Source organism: Apteryx rowi, unplaced genomic scaffold (genome assembly GCF_003343035.1).
Source record: "Apteryx rowi isolate R43461 unplaced genomic scaffold, aptRow1 scaffold_8, whole genome shotgun sequence".
Taxonomy (NCBI): domain Eukaryota; kingdom Metazoa; phylum Chordata; class Aves; order Apterygiformes; family Apterygidae; genus Apteryx; species Apteryx rowi.
The window spans coordinates 2,443,600-2,465,007 of NW_020451093.1; the positions used below are offsets into that span (position 1 = coordinate 2,443,600).

The following is a 21,408-nucleotide window of genomic DNA, read 5'->3' on the forward strand; positions in this document are numbered from 1 at the left end:
GATCTCTTCTCTATTCTTGATCTCTTCTCTATTCTTGATCTCTTCTCTATTCTTGATCTCTTCTCTATTCTTGATCTCTTCTCTATTCTTGATCTTTGATCTCTAAAGGAAATGGGGCTTTTTCTCTGTAGCCACTGCTTTTTGCATAAATTCTTATCTACTACTTTGTTCATCTCCCAGCTTCTAAGTTTCTCTGTTCTTTAACCTCTTTCCCAACATCCATATTCTTATTGTTGTTCTTTACTCTGTAATTCCAAAATGTGTGTTTAAAATGGAATTTTGTCTTTGCTTAGTAGTCCTCTTGCCCCCCTGCCCCCCCCCCCAAGTTTTTTGTTAGTAAGCTTGTACTCTCATTTATGAAAGGTCTCTGTCTAATCATGTGCACAGAATGATCTGAAGAGTGAAGCTTCTCAGGACAAACATCTGTAATATTATTAAAGCTATGGCTAAATAGCGTAGTTGCTCTGTTATTTTGAAAGCATAGTTTCAGACCACTTATATTACCAGGGCGAAGAATAACCTCTGAAAGGCATAAACCTAGAAGCTCTTACTGTTGCTCTTGGTATGATTAACCATTCTTAGCAAGATCTAGTGCTGAATTTACAATTTTTCTAAAAAATGTTTTGTGTGATGAGAGAATTGCCTAGCAGTTAAGCTACCTTGCTTGTTCTGAAGAAGTATATTTAATAGTAAGTGAGATATAGTTTCTGTCTTTTAGCGTGAAGTCCAACTAACCCATTTTACCCTTATCTTCCTGTAAAATTAAGTAAACGTATGTTCTCCTTGCAAGTACCTGCCTCTGTGGCTATCAAGCTCTTGTCCTGATTTATCCTTAGCTTTTTGTTGCCCCCACCCCGTATCACCTCGTCTGAGCTGCTAATTGAACTGTTATTATGAGCAGTTTCTGGGCATTTCACTTTAGACTGTGCAAGATGATGTAGGTCTCCATTAGACTGTCTAATTGAAACATGTTTAGGGAGACTCAGGAGCAGTTTAACTGGCAGATGGAGGAAGCGGTGACTGGGAATGAGATCGGTGACGACTTTTCCTAGCACAGCTAAATCTAGAAAGGCTGTTGGTGCACAGCTGGTGAAGGAAGTTTGAACTAATTTAAGTGCTTTTGCCAACAGCAGATTGAGGAGTGTTCTCACAGTCCCTTTTGATGTCAGAGCTTTGGGCATAAAAACCTGCTGCTGGTGCGAGTAGCTGGCGGCAGTTGCATCATTGACCAGCATGCTGGAGCCACAAGAAGAATTCCATCTGTTGAATGCATCAGGAGTTTTGAGAGGCATTGGAAAATTGGCCCTCATAGGCTTTGATCAAAGGTTTGGTTTTGGCACCCAAATGATGCAGCAGCAAAATTAGTAAATCAGTTGTGGGGAGTTCTTGTCCATGTCATCACAGAGTGATTTGGAGCATTTCTTTAGAAGGTACAGAAAGAAGCCTGTTTCCTTTAAAGCATCATAAATCCCTCTATCCTTTGGGTGAAGAGCTGCATTTCAGATTCAGGGTGGCCTGAAGATATTTAAAAAGTAAAACTTGCTGCCAGGAGTATATTCTTTCCTCTCTTTAATAATCTTTTGAATCTATTCCCCAAATTAAAGCTAGAACTCTTGTTGATTTCTGTCTTCTCATAAAAGTAGCTAGATTGATTGGCATAGCTAGGTAGGACAGCAGTACCTTGACTCAAAATAAAACTTGGTTTGTCCTTTTGAGCTGATGCAGCCTTATCCTTTTAACTCTGGAAAGCCAGACTATTTCCAAACAAGAACTTTTTGCCAAAGGACTTTCCTTCTGACCAAGGGAAGCTGACTAATTTTCTTGCGTTAATGACTGTTGCGTACACTTCAGTGGAAGAAACTGGTAAAATGGGTAATTAGATCCTGATAGTATCTGCTGATTGTAGTTTTACTGGTAGAATTGGTGATGATGAATCTTTGACTTTTACTCGCAGTGAAGACTGCAAGCGATTAGGTGATTAGCCTCCTAGTTTAGGAGTTGCTTTTTTTTTTTTTTTTTTTTTCCCCAAGCGCATCAGAGATCTTTAATGTATTTTCATTGCAAATAATCTTTAAAAGGATTCTAGGCACATGTTTCATTGCACATTACATTATTGCTATGGAAAAATAAACACCCTTTCAAGGGATTAAAGCTGTACTAGAAGCCAGTACTGGTATTGCTCTGAGGTGTCATGCTTGTGGTACAACTGGGGAGGAAGAAAGGACATGCAGAGACAGTAAGTGGTTTTATGGAGGCTGCTATAGAACTACTGATGCCTTTTGGTTAGACTTGCGGTCTAGTAAATGGATAGTAATTTTTTACCACTTTAACTTTTGTGTTACTTTTATTAAAAAAAAAAAAAAAGGATTTTGATCCTAATGCTTTGTGTGGTAAGACTGCACAGGTTGTTTGTCCCCCGCCCTGTTTTCAAATAATGGCTTCTGGAGAGAACTATCTGTATTTATATGGGCCTTCTCATTCCTGGGAGAGGCAGCTGAATCCAGACTGAGCTTAGCTACTAATGATTTAAACACAGCACAGCCTTCATCCTGCATCGTAGGTAAGACCATGTTTTGACTATGATTTTTGAGCTCTGAAAGGTACTTCTAGTCTAAATACTTATGGCAGTGATCTGAACAGAATAAATGAAATTACTGGACTAACCCAGTTGTTGCAAACTGATGTTCCGGTGGTTGGCTGTTAATCATTAGACATGATTGCATCCCATTAGTTGCTACCTAATCTTATCTTTACCAACACCGTAAGGTTTAATTTGCAAATCACAAAGAACAGTAGTCTCAGGGCTTGTGTTATCAAAATAGTAGAGAAAGCTGTCTCATGTCAGAATACAATCAGCTTTTTTTTTTTCTGATGTTTTTTAAAATATTGGACGATGTTAAACTAGATTTGCATCTTTTCATCTTTCTTGGTCTATAGCAATGTGAAGACTTAAAATTACGGTGATCCGTAAAGGTCAAGAAATGTAAGCGTGTAGGTATTCAATCAATATCTGTTTTTTTTTGTTTTGTTTGTTTATTTTGTCCTAACTTCCAGCATGCAACAAAATAGATATTAATTTCAAGTAGGAAACTGTTTAGCCCACTTTTAATGTGAGATTAATGGTGCAGGGGGAAGGACATTGCCAAAATTTTCAGCATTGATCAGACAACATATGTGAGTTCAGGCATGTTTAGGTTAGTGGAGACAGTTCTAAAGCCTGTTGCTTGACAAAGATCAGACTGATCTGGTGGGGTTTTTGTTCTCTAGCTTAAAATTAATTTTAGAAATAAAAGAAAAAGCAGATGTATTCAGCATGTAAGTAGACTTCCTGCTCAAGTAGGTAGGCTTTCTCTAATTGTTAGGGAAAATCATGGCTAATGCTAAAAAGACTTCTTACCAGGCTAATTGGAAGTAAAATTGGATAAAGAAAAGAATTAGTAGGTGCCCACTGAATTTAGGCCATCCAGGTACTCAGGTGTTGCATTAAGAGTAATTATCAGCAAAATAATGGAATGTGTCTGGACAAGTATGCAACCTAATGTACTGTGTACTGCATGAATATGGCTGAAGACTGAAAAGAGAGACTTTGTGGGTCATTTAGTCCAGTCCCTTGTTATTGCAAGGGGTAATAATCCATTCATAACAGTCTTGTAACTGTATCTTAAAATTAATTAGATTGCCAGTTTTCTTCTTTCCTGCTGGCTAGCTGTTACAAAAACTGATTCTGTGATGTGTTCTGGTTTCCAACCTGGCTGGTTGTGGCAAGTTTATAGACGTGGTTTTGCGACAACATTCTTCAGCTTAAATAGCTCTTCTACCCACCTGTCGTGTACCGCAGCCGCACGTGCCATCTAAGAAAGACTTGTTCCTGTACAGTCTGTGTTTTGACTAAGCTAAACAAGACAGCCTCCTGCAGTCTCTTCTTCTGCTAACCTTATCCTTAGAATTAAATGTCATTTTGCATATAAATTCTTAGCAGTGCAAATACCATTTTTCATGTAAGGTCTCACCAGGGCTTTATTATAATGGCATTTATGCTTCTGTAGCTTTTCTGGGGCTACCTTGGATAGTACCTCTTTCTGCATTTGCCTTTCTCATGGCTACATTGCACTGTGAGTATAGTCATCTTATGATTAGCTGTTTATCTTCCATCTTTGTTTCCAGCTGAAGAATACTTGCTTTAAGAATTGCTCTAATGTTAACAGTACTGATTTACTGCATTCTTTCTTTATCAGTCCTCAAGGTCATCCACCTAAAGTCTTTTTTGCCTCTGATGGTACCTCCCATGTTTGTGATCCAAAGATGTAGTATGTTAGTATTACGCCTTACCTACTAGGGTCAAAATGAAACAAAGCTGGTCCCAGGGTCATGAAACTCTGTTGCTGACCCCCTTGCCCATTTTTTCCCTCCATCGTTTTTTTTTCATTCTAAAGTTAAATAATACTATTGTGTATTTTGAACTGTTGTGGAAAATCTCTGCTTTGGGACCTCATCTAAAGAGAGAATTCTTTTAGTTTTCTGTAGTTACTGGGTATGCTGTCTTGAGCATGTGATACTGAATCTTGTTTTTCCTTTGAGTGTAGCCTTTTCAAATTCAGTTTCAGTTATGCTGTAGTAGTTTTTCTTGTTCTTTCCTATTTGCAGGGATAACGAACATCTTGTTATTAAGTTTTGACTCAGACTGGTAACGATTTCTCTCTGTGTTTTTTGACTTAAAAGACTTACCTTTTGGTTGATCAGTCTGGTTTTGTAAGAGTATTTATTTTCCTTCCTCTGTGCTTTTGTTTTGCGGCATTATTCATCCAGCTAAATTTGCAGCTCTTCCATATAAAGGGCGCTCCTCCTTTCCCAGACCCTTCTTTGCTCTGCCCTGGGAGTCTGTACTGAGGATAAGTTGCATAGGTATTTTAAAGAGGAATCCTTAAGTAAGCTACATACATAACACTGTTACATATTACATAAAATGCATTAATATATTTTTTCATATAGATTATTGTAACTGCTGTGTCTATATAAAGAAAAAGATAGATCAAGGACACCCGGATTAGCCTTATCCCTGGATTGTTACACTAGGAGGTTATATCAAAGTCCCTGTCCTGGATTGCCTGTAAAGCCAAGCCTTTTGGTCACAAAGTGACAGGATTCTAATAATCATTAACAGCTCTTCTATTAATAAAATAATCCTTCTTTGCTTGAATATTATGAAAATATGAATAAGATTCCTAAAGACTGACTGATTCAGTAACAGAGCAGGGTTAAAGGTTACTGTCTCTTTAAACATCTTTTAAACATCTTTCTGTATGTGCTTTTTTTTTTTTTTTTTTTTTTTTTTTNCTTTGGAAACCTTTCTGCCTCCAAATTTGGGTGGTTATGCCTGAACTTAGGGACAGGGGCCCTTGGTATTTGTTTTTTTCCTGTCAAATTTGAAATGACTCTGTCATACAGTCCTTGAAGTATTTTTGAAGGAAGCAAAGGTACTTGTTTTTGTAATCTGCCTCATGCATTTTACTCATCTCTAAACTAGTTTTCCAGCAAATTTTCAAATAAAAATTCCTCATGTTCTAATGCATGTATTAGTTCCACATAAGGGCAACAGTTAGAGATCCTTCAGCATGTAAACTCATTGGTAGTAGTATTTGTCCTATGTTAATTTTTTAAAGGAAATTCTATCTTATTCTAAACAAAAAATCATCATTAAGTTCATTCTTCCTTCCTCTCCTCTGAAGAGAGACATAACTGTGCAATGTTTGACCCTAGAAAGTTTCTTTAACGTGTATTCGTGTTTCAGTGATTTATAATTCCCAAAGACTGGGGTGGGGGTTCATCCCACTACAAAAGACCATGATACTTAGTGTAAAAGTTAGCACAGCTTCCTTCACTGAGCCCTCTACTGCTTAGGAAAATGAAATATCGTTGCAGAGTGCCAAGGTGGCAGAAAACCTGTGTTTTTCCTGTTAGGGGAAGGGAAGAATCAGCTCTCCATCCTCCTTCTGCTTGGATCTGACCCATTATGCTGCCGTTTTTCTGATGATGTGCTTTCACAGGTGTTCATCAGGAAGTAGCAGGATGCTGATTTTACTGCACTTTCCTATGTTACCAGGATTTTCAGTTTAGAGATAAAAAAAAGAAATCGTGCTGAACAGCAGTTGGATGAGGCCATCGTAGTAGTGAGACAATTGGCTTCTGTCATCCCGCTGGCCAGAAAGTTGAACAAAGGAATTTACAAGATTCAACTGCAATGCAGGGCACTGCTCAGCACTGGATCTTAAACCCATTCAGACTGAAGCTGCTGCAGAGGACAGTAGCTCATTTATAAACAACACGGGAGGACTAGCTGGCTGTAAGAGCCAGATACTTTAATCCTGTGGTAAGGAAGAGCCCCCAGAGTTAAATTGTCCCCACTAGACATTCTTCTTTGAATTGTGGATTCTGCAGAAAAAGTGTTTAGCTATAACCTAGTTCAAGAAGTTAGAGTGAGGTGGAAGTCTTTGCTGATGCGACTTGACTAGATGTCAGCTTTTTACTGTGAGATTTCACCGGATGAACTTCAGATTGAAAAATAGTTCTAGCTGTCTGTGAAGTATTTAGATTTGTACAGCTGTCACACATGATATGACAAATCAATGTGTGTTGTTTTTTTTTTTTCTGGGGTTTATCCTCATATTAATGCACATTAGTTGAAAAATAGCTAAACTGAAACAATTGCACAACAGTAAATACCTTTATGGAGAATGGAACAGTTCTCATCATTACAAAAGTATCAAATAATTTGATCATTTGTCTATCTTATACTGTGTTTTTGCAAAAAGTCCTTTTGATACTGTCAGCTTTGAAAAACAGTAGTTTAAAAAACATTAATAAACATTTTTTTGTGACATGAATTTGTATCTCCTCAATGAGCAGAATAAGTTAATCTTTAGAAATTGTTTGGAAACTTTGCTTAAAATAACTACACATTTTCTTGGTATTTAAAACACAGAGCTGAGATCTGTAACAAAAAATACATTGGGGGGAGGGAGTTGCTTATCCCATTACAGCCTCTGAACTTGGTGCACTCACAGGGAGGATCAGATGAGACCTAGAATCAGTGAAAATAGTTCTCGTCACATTCAGCAAAAGAGGAATAGTCACAGCTGGCCTTGTCCAGATATTCAGATCATTACTGGCCAGTTATCAGACTTTACTGGAAAACCAAATGAAGGAATTAATATTAGTTCTGAAGTTTTAGTAGTGTAATGACTGATCAGAAGTGAACAAAGGTTTCAAATTAATAAAAATCTTGCCACGTCTTGCTGCTATGGCTCTTCAAGAGTGCAGTGATGAAGTATCTCTAGACTGTGCGTATGGCTTCCCCCCATATCTAGCATTTTGTATGTGGCAAAGCTCCTGCTGTGTATATGCATGATGGATAAAATGTGTCCTGTTCTATTCAGTTATTCTGGTCCCTAAATCTTCATCAGTTATATTTCTTCCTGTCCCTCTAGAATTATGTTGAATCAGTACAAGCAGAATCTGGGACAGAAAATTAAATTTACCTTTGGCTTAGAAAAACTACTCTTTTAGATTGTGTATCATGTATCTCATGATTTTATGCAAAATAGCTGCTTATTTCTCTTTACGCTAGAGCCATGGGGCTTTTTTGTTCAGAATAGCGATCGTCTTACATATTGTGTTAAAGTGATAGAGATGTATGTTTAGAACTCTAATAAATATTCTAGACAGGGTATATAGTATTTCCATTTGTGGTGATGGAATAAGGCTATCCCTTTTATAAATCTCGCTATTCAGGAGTACGTATGAATAATTCAGTCAGGAGTCTAAGCTCTTCATATATTGCCACCTGCTCATTATTCAGAAATTCTGGTTACAGTCTGCTGTTGCCCTAGCAACATATTCAAAATTAGTGTTGCATCTATGGAAAAGCTTTTGTTTATCTAGCAAAGCCCACTATCCAATCTGTATTATTGCAGGATGCATCTCAAGTGGATACTCCTAGGTCCTAGCCATAGTTGTTTAAAAAAAAAAAATAATGTCCTTTTATGTGGCATTAATTAAAATTTGTTCTCTATTTATTTAACTATTCATAAATATTAAATATGATAGTTATTTACCTCAAAGTCCTTTTTGGAAAGTGTCTGACTTCAGTGTCTGATAATACCACTATATTATCTCATCTGAATAGAGATGCTAGACTGTACAGATATGGCAGAAAGTAAAAGATCACATGTTGCCTCCTGGTGTTTTCAGGGTGCCTTTTTCTCTCCCTCTGTCTCCTACCCTTCTCTCTCTTCCCTCCTTCCTCTCCCTCCTGTCTTTGTGCTTGTGAGGTTAACATTAGCCAAACAGGGAAGGAGGATTTAACAAAGTTTTTGAAACTGTTAATGCCACAGCTAAAGGAAGACTCTCCCACAGCTTCAGGTCATGCTGTTAGGAGTTGAACGGGTTCATCTTACAAGATATACCAACACCATCTACTTCTGGAGCAATATCAAGGAGTAGAGCTGACATTCTAGAATTTTTTGAAGGGAGAAGAATAAGTTGTAAAAATACACAACTCTTCAGATCCACTGTATTGACATAAAGCAAGAGAAAAGCTACAGCCCACTCCCTACCCCCTTTTTTTTATATGTGGTTCAGATCCACTTTCCGTCTTGCATTGTCCCTTACTCAGTTTCCTCCCACAGTTACTCGCCTTGCCTTTCCATATGGGTAGAAGGTAACTCTTACCTGCTCTAAAGGGAACTTGTCACTCTTAGCTTATCTGACTGACCTGTTGATCTTCAGATTGCCTGAATAGTAACAAAGGTTTTCTGCTAAATTAGCAAGCCAAAGTCAACCTTTACTTTCACAAAAATATTTATTTGCAGACTTTCAGATCCCTTCCTCTGAAGCACTAGATGAGAAGTTTGTGATTCCTCGTGTGTGTGTGTGTGTGTGTGTACGTGCTTACAGACACAAAAGGATGCTGGTAGCCATTACTGCCAGTCTGGATTGTTTTAAGACTATATGGAGCTATAAAGACAGTATATTTGGAAAGGACTTCTCGGTCACAAGCTTTCCAGAAGGCTGGAGTAATATTACAACTTTCAAGAAGCATCTGCTTTTGGTTTATAGTGATCTTAAGGGTATTTAATCTAGGCATCTGATAACTAGCGACATTAAATTTGAGGTTGTGGAGAAGTACAATAAGGAATAACTGAAGTGAGAACTGTGAGATTACAACTACATTGTTCTTACTGTATTCTAGGTGAAGCTTCCTGTTCTCCTAGCTTTTAGGCGTCTGACATCTGAAGCCATATTCCCATGCTCGGAGTTGTTTAGAATTCTTTGGGATGATAACACAACAATTTGAAGTGAGCTTTCCAAACATGGATTTTTACAAACATGAGAAAAGGTTTATTGCTTGGGTTTTTGTTATTTCTGGTTTCTGGGGGTAGATGTTATTATTTGGGCACTTCTATTTCAGCTGTTCCCTTTGCAGAAATTAACACTGGTTTAGAATAAATATCTTGCAGGTCACTATTTCCTCTCACTTCTTCATTGTTAAAATCTGATGGTCGCTGTAACTTTTTGCTGGGATAGATGAATGCTTAGTTTTATTGGTAGCCAAATAATGTCTTTACCAAAAAAAAGTTTGATCCACCCCCCCTCGCAAGTCTCAAAGCCCTGTATGATTTGCTCATGGTTTCTAAATGGTGTGGCTTCAAAATCAGTACATTCTAAAGAAAGATTATTTGCACACCTTTTACCTCATGGAGACCGGCTTTTATTTTACAGGAAAAAAATGTGTGAGATTTGGGAGTAAAATGGGGATAAAAATATCCAGTGCAACAACACAAGCTTGCTCTGGGTGCTGGTACTTAAAATAGATACTGTAATTTAAAAATTTTCCTGTTCAGCATCTGGGACTTTCATATATCTGCCCCCTCCTGTGTCAGTCCACTTATCCAGCTACTTCTGGAGAAGCAAGAAGTTAGATGAGAATGCACAGAAGAAGAATGTCTAGAACAGACTTAATTTTAACTTTCTCTTGAACTGTAGTTCATATCAAGGTATGAATACAAAGACAAACATACTCTGTTCATTAAGCTTGCATGAAGTTGTTATTCTTGAGACTAAACTTACATTTGGTTAAAATTTTTCCTTCAGTTTATTTTTTTTATCAACAAGGAAATAAGTTAGATCATCTGCAGAGAAATTATGAAGGCCTTGAAAGGTTTATAGAAGGCTTATTTTCGACTTAACACAGTGAATGAGAATGGTTGGTAATATGAACAGCTGGGAGTGGAAGGACAGAAGGTTACAGTGATAAAACACATCTGACAACTAAGTAACTGACTTTGTCTGTGACTTGTTTTGTGATATATTCTCTCCTTTTTGCTGGCTTTGTACACTGTTTAGCATGAGGCTTTTCTTGATTGTTTGCTTAAACTGCAGAAGCTGTGCTTTGTTTGCTTTATTAATCAGCAGTGTTTTCTCTAGATCTCGGAAGTCATTCTGTAGTTAAATGTCATCTGAGTGGTTCTTATTCCAGATTATGAAGTTAGGCTAGAGCTTCTACTCATAGTACTTCTTTTTTCTTTCTTTTTTTTTTTTCCTTCCCCATCCCTCTTCATTGAGCATGACCTTAAAGACCAGAATTAATGAAATGGGTGAATGCTTAATAACTGTAGGATTTTCTGCTATCAGAACTTGCTTTCTATTGAGTCTTCCTCACTCCTCTTAAGAGACAAGACTAAAGTTGCCTGGCTGTAGAGGGAAGAAATAGAGAGAATTTATCTTTCAGCATCTCGTTCACCCTGTGTGCCCAAAGGCATTCCTTCCACATTCTTAGTAATACCTTTTATTAACTTTGAGAGATGCTTTTTCTTTCTTTCTCTTNCCCCCCGCCTTTGAAAAGTCTGGTCATGTGAAGGTTACTCTTTTTATAGAAATTGTGAATAAATATGCCACATATATAACACTTGTAACTCTGGGTATAAGTAAACATTTGGTTTTCTGAAGTATTTATCTAGGAGCCTGTTATAAGGGATACTTGTGAGATTTTTCGTCTAATATTCTGTGGATGCTAAAAGTGGTTTTTCCAGCTTTTTTTTTTTTTCTTTTAATTTATTTCCTAGCGTACTGGACTTAGGCTCTTTATTTATAGTCTTTCATAGGCAATCATCCCCACCAAATGGACATTCACTTATTTAGTATCTGTTGTCGAGAAGGCACTTGAAATGTAACTGCATTTAGTCTTTAAGACTAGCTGTGTGTAGTCAGTGTTTTGGAATTGTTTAAACTTATGCCTTTAGCCTAAGGTCTACTGTATTTAGATCTGTACATCACTTTGTCAAATTTTAGAGCAATACCTAATTGGTGATTAGTTTCTAAACTTTAGTAAAAAAAAAAAAAAAAAAAAAAAAACTTTTTTTAATACTAGTAACAAAGAGGATATATTTCATTTCTTGGAACACAAATAAGAACAGGGAAAGATATTTATTATAGCTTCATCATTATACTTTCTAAACTGTGCTTATGGTGCAAATGAATGAAATTGCAAGACTTGAGGGTTTGTGCCTTTTTTGGAAGAGAGACTTTTTATAGTGAGATCACTCGAACTAAATACAGAGTAGGCATTCGTGACCACTCTGAACAGAAAGAAATATCTTGATCTCTGCCCTTAGAGAAATTATGTTAGTACAGTCAAATGTTTTGACACTTATTAGCAGTTCAGAAAACATAAAATCAAAATTGGTAAAGTGGATGAAATTCAGAGTGTGATCAGAAAAAGCTTCATGTGGAACCTTTATGTTTGTGTAGATATGCCAAACATTACTAATGCTGTTAATTGTCTCCCTTGAACAATTTCTTATTTAACTGAGAAAAGCTGTTCTCTTTTCCTTTAGGTTCATAGATGAACTTCATTTTGCAATTCTGGTAAGTGGTTTACTTAGCATAGTGTCCCATTCTAGTTTTGTTTTCTCCAGTAACAAAAGTGCTCCTTTTTTGGCATCTCTGGTGTCTTTTTGTTTATTTGCTTTTGTTGTTGTTTTTGTTTACCTTTTTCTTCAGTTTTGTCTTGCTCCAGAAGCCTGCTTTTTAGCTCTTTCTTTGTGCCTTGGAAGAACTCGTTGCTTTTCTCTTCCTTCAGCCTTCCTGCTAAAAGCAAAGACTGTAGTTAAAACTTTTCAGTTTATTAGCCATGTGCCTCCTCCAGGAGTTTGCGTCCCTCTTCTTCTGCCCTTGGAAGGTAAAGGCCTGTAAATATCATGAGCTTTTTCTTGAGGAATATAGAGCCCTTGTGCCTTAAGTGATTGGATATTGTGGAGCCACTAATGCCTGTCTCCCAAGTATATCTGATGTAACAGAGCATGCTATCTTTTTGCTTTTTTGGTCAATTTAGTTTTCTGTCTGTGTAAATACTTATGTTCAAGTTTTAAAGAAAACTTAATTCAGGGCAGTTCAGTCTCTTCTGTGGGTCAGATACCTGTTTTGGGACACCTTACGGGGCATTTTGGCCACATACTAGGTTGCATAATATTGTCATAAATAAAAAAAGATGAAGATAGCAATTTCCACGCTCACTTAGTTATATTTAGGTTTTCAGTGCAACTAACAGAGAAGGTATTCTTTTATTAAGAGGATTGTTTTGAAGTGGCTGTGTGGCATGTCATCACTCTTCCTCTTTAACGAGCCTAGAGCATCTTTCCTCCTTTAGCAAGCATCTGATTGCTTCCTAGATGGTTTATCTCTTAAATATGTTCTGTGTTTGATGTGTTGTATTGTTGTATTGCTTTGAAATTTAAATTGAATTGAAACTCTCATATTTGCCTATCTGTTTCTGAGATTATAATGCCTATTTTGTCAGATAGTCTTTTAGCATATGTAATTGGGTGTTTGATAACACAGATAAAATTTACACATGCTTCTAGTTGAAGATCAACTAGCTCAAAGTCACTAATGCACTTTTAAACTAGCACTGAGCGCTCTAACTCCTGTTCCCAGGATATAAGTTTTTTTATTCGTCCCAGGCATATTCCTTCTGTGTGTTGTCTTATTTTGAAGTCTTACAGACATTATTTTTGCTGTACATTCAGTTCAAATTATTTTCCCACCTCACATATTCTAATGAGTTACTTCTATATTCTTTTGCACACAGTTGAGTTTGGCATAATCTCTGTATAAAGACATTCATAAAGCTGTAGACACAACATCAAATGATCGTCTATGCAGTTTGGGGTAACTTGTTTCCTGCCTAACTTCTGTTTTCCTTCTTAATACTGAGCACAGAAGCTCTGAAGGCTATTTTAATATTAAGCTAAAAATTCTTTTCCATCTCTTTAAAAGAAACATTGATCATTGTAGGCATCAGTGGTTTTCCTGTGGTTTCATTGTAGTGCTTGTAAACAAGCCTCCATGTGAAGGGGTTGAAAACTTTGTCTCCTTGCAGTTCTGGTAACTAGACCTACGTTTTGAGATCTTCCACCATAGTCTGCCACTATCTTTTTTCTTTTTTTTCTTTCATTTCCCTCTCACTTCACTATTCCTTTCTCATCTCCCACTGTAATAAAATCTTCCACTAAAAAGCATACCTTCCTGCACCAATCTGTATGGAACAGCAGCAGCTGTACTTTGAATGAGTAATCTAATCAAACGTGTTGGTGTATAGATGTCAAATATGTTAATGTATAGATGGAGCAGCATTATCTAGATCAAAGAAACTGTAGTCTGCCTACATGAAGCTGTGACCTGGGGCAGAATGAAAGAAATAGCTGGCTTGTGTGCTAATAGGAGGTACAGACAGCAGTTACCTCGAGCCTGGTAGGTACAAGGAAGACTAGTTATTCCAAGAAGCTGTCATCTTTAGCTAAAGGAAAAAGGTTTAACACTCTTTCTGTGCAATCCTGCCGGTCAGGGATGACAGCTGAGACGCATGGAGTGTGCTCCACTGCCATTTGCAGCCAGTTGGAATGGAGGCTTTGAAGATGTGGCATTGAAGGGAGAAGAGGAGAAGAATAATAAGCACAGGAAGATTTAGAGCTGTCATGGACTGTAGCAGTCTCGGCACCAAAAGAGCTATTCTGTTTTTCCCTTGTCACTCAAAAATATACAGTCCTGATCTCCTATTTACCAGGAATGATGGCCTTCCAAGATCCCACCTCCCTTCTGTGGAGTTTCCAAATGAGAAATGCTGCTCCACTTGCCATACTAGCCTTGCTTGGCATGTAAGATTCTTCAGAGAGGAGGTTAGAAAACTACAAAAGTGAGAATTATTCCTCTGTAGTAGTACTGCTGAGCGTCGTGATAATGCTACATGTGAGGTAGTGATAGCTTTCTTGTCTACAAGAAAGGTATAGATCCCTGGTTTGGATACTGATTTTTGGAAGTATGTTAATTAGCGTATCACATAATTGTCTTTTTTTTCCTTTTTTTTTTTTTCCTGCCCATCCATTTTGAAAATACTTCTCAACCTTATTTGGGTTCTGATAATGATTATGCACTAGTCCAGAAAATATCGGCAGTTTGAAAGCCATGGTCACAACTGTGTTTATTTATTGGCATTGTGAACTAACTTTTTAATCTGTTGGAAATAAAAATGTTTCAAGAGGAAACTGTTACCTTTACAGTATGAGCAGTTTTGTACTATCTACTTCTGTGTCAAATACCAGAATTTCTTTTAGTGTAGTATAAACTTTTATTTTGGGAGTAGTCTGACTATTTTAGAGAATGTTAATGGAGAAGGTAATTAAAATCTGTACAGCCATTTTATAGCACATTCATAGCTTCACAAGGCTTTTGCATCGATTGCTTGTGAATTGCTAACGAAGAGCTCAGCGTAGGCTCTGCGCGTGATGGTGGCTGGCTGGGTGTCACTGGCAGCACGGTGCCCAGCTGTTGATTTTCTGTGTCTCAGAGCTTCAGCAAGTGCCTCAGCAGACTGCTTCAGCGCGGCCCTACGAATGCCCCGGCGATCAGCTAGGTGTCTGTGCAGTAAGCTCTCTAAAGGAGCAGCGCAGAGCCCTGAGCCCTGTGTGAGGTGTTATGGAAAGCACGTCTTCAGTAACTCTGCATAGTGAAACGAAATGACAATATGATGCAGGTATGTGAATTCTGAAATAGAGTATTTATTCCTCTGCTTTCAGAATATTATTTAAAATGTCTATAGACAAATTTGACGGCATTTTTTTCTCCACCAAAGCCATTTTAGGCCTAATCAATTAGCAGAGAGATCATTGTCCTTAAATCTCCTCTTTTTTTTCTTTTTTTTTTTTCAACAGTGATTTTAAAAATAGTGCTTTTTCTCTTATCTGGTTTAATATATATTTTTGCTAATTTTTATTTACTGAATACTTCTACTAGTATTGGAAAACCATTGTAAATTGTTCTGCTAAGACAAGACAGTTCGCTTAGGTTGCAAAAATAGAGGGAGCTGTATTTTTTCTTCATAGTGTTTGTTATCTCCATTCTAACAAGGAAATACAGTTGAGATGAAAATACTTCTTTTATAAAGATAAGATGTTTTGAACTGAAGAATAGACTTCAATTCAAATCAAGATAGCAAGGTTATTTACAGCAGGCTACATAAAAACATTTTTTTTCTTATGCAGGACACTGACTTTTTTTGTATTGTGGATCAAATCCCCTTTGAGATAACAAGTGATTTTTGGGTGGTGATTAAAAATCTTGACAGTTGATTTCATCAAGATCAAGGTCGTTTACCTTTTTAAAAAAAAGGGCACTGACGAATCAACCATCAGAACTGTTACGGCTTTGATATAGACCATACAAAAATACACTGCTAAAGAACTATTTTTCAAGTTTATTAGGTTATAAATAGCAAATCAGAATTTTAAAACTGCATATCTAATGTGAATAATCAATAGCTTTTTTGTTTTTTTGTTTGTTTGTTTTTTTAACTACCAGCTGATATATGTATGCATCTTATCTGACAACACATAGATGAAGGTATTGATATTGGCCCGTGGAAAGTTGCATGTGTGTTGCTGGGTTGTGCTGTCTGGTTTCTTTTTTTGGGGTGGTGTTTTTTGTGGGGGGAAGAAAGTGTCCATTATACTTTAAGCTTTTGTTCCTTAACTTTTTTTGATTACAAAACCCTGTTCATAATCTTTAGTATCTAGGGCCCTGAACAGAATCTTTCATCTGTCCTATTAACTCTAGGAGTCTATTTCTACCATCCACTGTTGGAATTGAAAAATTATTGCATCTTTTTCCAGGGGCATTTTTTTCCAGTTTTTATGGACATAAAGATCAGAGGAAAATATAAACTTACGCAAAATTCAAGTTTTATTCTTAGAAAGTATAAGCATTTCTTGTTAGTGGCTGTATGCAGTTTTAGGTGGCTACTTTCTAAATGAGATGAAGGTTTGGATCTTCAAAAAAGCTGTTAAGTATTTGAAAGCTATCCATTGAAAATGGTCACAGGCAATGCATCTGTGTATTTATTTTAAATAGGTATTTTTTTCAAAGCTTTGCTGCAAAAATCAATCTTTGAATATTTTGAGATTTTTAATTTACTTCTGTATTATCTGAGGACAAGGACAAGATGTGTACTTTATTTGATGTTGTGTGTTTTCTCTAGTGTTTTGTGCAGTTAAATTCTTTTTTGCTGCATCTGAACTGAAAATATTGATACTTTCATTTCTGTGTTTTTAACATGCTAATATAAATCAGTGCTGAGCTGACAAGACTTTTAAAGAACATACCTTCTTCAAGTTTGCAGTTTGATTAAATAAAACAAGTTTTAAAAAGTTTTTGATTTTATTTTTTTAAAAAAACAGCCTTAAGAAAACAGGCCAATCTTCACTTTGATATTTTATAGCACAATAAAAGTATATGGCATTAATTAGTGTATGGCATTAATTAGTGATCATTGTTAATGACATAAGGTGAAAAACATGAACACTTCTTTTTCACAAACTAGTAATTTTATTTCCAAAGGACACAGGGAAAGCATGTTGTGGCACTCTTTTTCTGTTCCATTTTATGGTCTTGATGCTGGAAATCTAGCTTCAGTGAATGATCTAATAAATGGGATTTTTTTCTTCAGTTTTTAAGGATTAGTATTAAGACAACTGAATATCTTTGGTAGTATAAAACAGGCAAATGCTTTAATTTGGGGTCCTTGATCTGAATGACTTTATGACCTAAAAATATTAAAAAAGATCCTCTACATCACCATACAATACTGTTGTGTATTGTGCACTGTGGTTTTACAGCTTGTTTCATGGAATTGTTGGAGATTTTTAAATATATATTTGAGAATAAGTATAAATGTATGAAAAGTTAAAATTGTGCAAGACAATAAACGGAACTGATACAGAAGCACTGGTAAGTGTGTGCTTTGGGTAAAACAAGGATAGAAAGGGAGGAGTAGTGGATTATATGAAACAAAAAATGGCATGAAGTTGGGGAGGATGCGCACGTAGGATCATGGATATGGAGCTGTATATACATCTGCAGCAGAGCTTCCAGACTAGAAACAGCTTGAGAGGCAGGAGTAGTTTTTCTGCTGTCAGTTAGGCTTCTCTGAACGATGTAAGCTAAGCCAACAAAATCTTTTGTCAGCATAGTTGCATCTATAGAGCTTCTGCTGGTACAGGAGTGTCAAGTGAGAAGGGCAGTCATTCTTCATATCCCAAGCCGATAGAACTACACTAGCAAAAATCTAAGACAAGTCATGTAGTATGTTATAAGCATTTCGAAATAGTTCTTCCCTCGCACCCTTTTAGACATGCATGTCCTTTGGGGGAGGAGAGGCTCAGACACTCAACATATGTAGTTCCCACTAACCTAATGCTTTACTGTTTCTGAAATGCATGGTTTTCTTGAAAGGTTAATGCCATAATATTGTTCAGGCTAAAATGGCTTTTGTCTGCCATCATAAGTTGCCCTGTGCAGATGCTTGCCGGTGAAACAATGATATTAAAAACTGTTTTCAATGAACTGTCATGAAATCTGTTTCAGAAATTCTTTTCACTTTCTCCCTCTCTCCAGCCCCACTCCCCCCCGCCAAAAAAAAAGTGAGAACAGATCTTAATGGTGCTGCAATTTTAAATAGTGCATAAACCATTTACAAATGGTTTTGTGATGATTTAGCTGTCTGAATGAAAGATGGGACTAGCCCCAGACTTGTATTTTATAACCATATGTGTATGTTAGCCACTCTCATCCAACACAGATTGTTCAATATTAGAATTTCAGTTTCATCAGGACCCTGCATCTGTTGAAATATGTGAATTGAAAGTCGGAACACGAACTTTGCTGGTCTGTCAGAAGAAGGACCTCTGTTGTTCTTGATGTTGTGTCCCCTAGTCAAACAAGGATTGCATTTTTTTAGACAGTATCCTAGTACGCAGACTTTTTTGCTTAAAAAGATTAGTTGTCTGCATTTTTTTAGACAAAAAGTACATATTTTGGTGGTATACAAGAAAAAATCATAAAGCCTGTTAAATCTCACCGTAAGAGGGAGGCACTGTGAAGGAGGGAGCCTTAGAGGAACCTCTTTGTCACCTTCCATTGTAACAGTGGTTGTATCCTTAAGACAGTTGCATTCGCCCTGAGGAAGCCAGGCTGAGTTGTTTATTTCCTTTGATGTGCTTTGGTCTGATTGTTCATATCCTGAAAGTGCAAAGCAAAGTCCAAGAAAAGAACTAATACCTGAACAATAGTGCTTTGTCCAGAATGGAGCAGCTGACCCTCCTGAAGATCCAGTGCTACACGTGACCCTAAAGAAGCACTGTATAACGCTAATGCTTTTACAGACTGTCAGTGTACATTTAAACCTTTCTTGGGTAGAATTTTTGAGTTTATGGATAACAAAGGCCAACAGCAGACTCCTGCTGATCTCCGTAAGTGCTTTAATATTGTACTTTCCTATCACTGCTCTGGTCTTGCTGGTTCTTTAATTTCTTACTCTAATGTAGGCAACTGTATTCCTGAAGGTGCCATCTTAGTCACTGTAAGCCAAGTGTCTCTATTGCATTCAGTAGTGTGCTAACGGGAGAAAGTGAGGCAGTGGTAAACTGGCTTGGATCGTTGTTTGGAGATGGAAGGGAAAAAAAGAAAAAAGGCAGTTAGTAATGATATCTCTTGTCTTCTCATATGTATATTACCATGAAAGGTGTCCTCTCTACAAACCTGTCAGCAGTCTCATGAGCAATGGTATTATCCCAATTCACAGTCCAACTGTGATGGAGTACTGTGCAATCTCTCAAACAATTTTTTAATACAAATAATGTGCAAAACTTCCAAAGTAAAGAAAAGGAGGTCTTTAAGTATAATGAACTACAAGACTGTGAGGGCATGTTTCAGTTTTTTTCTGACATGCAGTACTATTGTTGTGTACAAATAACGTAGTGCTGCTAACCTGTACTTGTCCAAAGTGTGTATAGGTTTGATGTGGACAGATGTTTGACAGTTATGTTCTGATGAATCTTACTGCAGTGCTTTAGGAGGACGTCTCTTTCTGTCTTCCCTTCCTCCTTCAGGTGCACTGACTTTGCACCGAAGTCAGTGGATGGTAATACAATGGTGCCTTGGTCACACAAGTGTGAAGCCCAGTATCTTAGTGTAAGCAGGCTGTGAAGGTCTGTGTGAGCTAAGACACCAGACCAAGCATGAGTGCTTGAGGTGTAAACATGTCTTCTGCCAACTTTTGCTGTTGGAGTAGTACCTCTGATAGAGGGACAGGACAGATAAGTAAGGGAAGAGAGAACCTTGTGTAACCAGTGGAACAAGATTAACTAAAGCATATCTATGAGAGCCTTTTATCAGGATCACAATTCTGGGATTTTCCTTCTGTCTTCTGAATTTCTTTTGGAGAGAGATTTCTCAAGTAAGTCCACAAATATCTTGTGGTAAACTTGGTGCTATTTTTGTCCAGTTGGATTTTTTTTAATGCTGTCTAGACTCAGTAGGTGGTAGCACATAACTTGCATAGGTAGTGGAACATATCCTGTCCTTAATTCATTTTGGAAGAGGTAGAGCAACAGTATGTTATGCTTTTGTATTCTGATTTACCATCGTATTATTTCTTTGAAAATCAGGTTACTAAATAGCTTGCTAAATTGAATCAAATAAGTATCTTCAATGCTAATGCAGTAAATAGCATCCAGTTCTTAATTGATTAATGTATAACTTAAAAACCTCTGTAGATGCTAGCATCGGGGAAAAACACAAATCTTTTATGTAACTGTATTAAAGTTAGTGCAGCATGGATTCATTTGTACAGGATCTTTCAGTATATAGATGTAAACAAGATCAGGTAATCTTTTTGTTTTGATTCATGCTTCCAAGATGGACAGTTTTCTTATTTAAATGCTCCATAAATAATAAGATCAATCCTGCATGATCAAAATACAGTTAATAGACCAGAGGAAGTCTTTACTCCTAGTTAGTAGTTTAATGGGTCTAGAACTTAAGACATTAAGAAAACATGTAGGAAGCCTGTGCACATGTTGTTTGTTGGCATTTTGGAAAAAGGAAGAAGCTGTGTCTGCTCTCTAATTCTGTTTTTTATGCCTTGTAAATTGGAGAGTTGCTTTGCATTTTCTGTTAAATGAACAGTAGTCGTAAGGTCAGTTGCTGCATCTTTATAAAAGCTGTGTAGTGGTTTAAAAAGTCTTTGAATCTACAGGCTAAAGAGAGTGAGAGCAGTAAATGAATAAGGGAGAGCAGAGCTCTGAGTGTAGACCCTGGTTCGTGATTCCCAGAGTATTTGCATAAATGTAGCTTGGCCACTTGGCAGGCAGGAGAATTGTGGTTCCCTCTGGAATCCTCCCTTGTTCTGCAAGTCAGGATTTTAGGGTTTGGGGTTTCTTTCCCCCCTTTTCCTTTTTCACCCAAGGGAATTTTCTCTAGTCCTTTTCCATCCTCTCCCCTCCCCTAAAGAAAGCTTCCCAAAAGGGATTAATCTGCACCAAATACAGGTGCCTATCAGCTTGCTCATCTTTAGAGTCTTGGGGTTCTTCCACAGGCTGTTGATTAATAGACAGTTGATTCCCCCCACCCTCAAAAAAGTATTAATCTGTATTTTTGCACTCATCAAAACTTTCTGTGCACCACTATAGCTCACTAGTCCAGTAAAAACTACCCTAGAGAAAGAGCTAGACAGTTGTGTGGTTTTGTTTTGTTTTGTTTTGTCGCTTTGAGGTGAATCACATTGTGGAAAGGCTCAATAAGTGCCAGAGCTGGTCCAAAGGTAGAGGTGGGACCACACTCCAACAGGGGCGGAGGCTGCAGGGAGAAGGAAAAAAATGAGACCTGCCCTTTTTGACAGCAGCGAGTTCTTTGTTGATACAGCTGCTGGGGACATGAGTCTCACTTGCCATAATTAACTGTTTCCTCGGCTTTGACTTTGTCAGAGAACTGTATGTAGTTAGTGGTCCTCAAGAACTAAGCAGT

The 21,408-nt window shown here is 37.3% G+C and overlaps 1 protein-coding gene across 21 annotated transcripts in view; it reads left to right on the forward strand.

Annotated features, from left to right (window-relative positions):
* The window catches only part of R3HDM1 (R3H domain containing 1), an 86,590-nt gene that overhangs the window by 4,197 nt on the left and 60,985 nt on the right, over positions 1-21,408 (forward strand). For 13 of the 21 annotated variants that reach the window (XM_026088930.1, XM_026088945.1, XM_026088940.1 and 10 more), the window contains exon 2: positions 11,892-11,922. The exons of 2 other annotated variants lie outside the window; for them this stretch is intronic. The gene's annotated coding sequence lies outside the window, so the exon portion shown is untranslated. Of the gene's footprint in view, positions 1-9,247; positions 9,354-11,891; positions 11,923-12,977; positions 13,225-13,900; positions 14,307-14,899; positions 15,086-21,408 lie in introns of those variants that run through there. 6 more of the 21 variants (XM_026088934.1, XM_026088932.1, XM_026088933.1 and 3 more) reach the window with 6 other exon arrangements.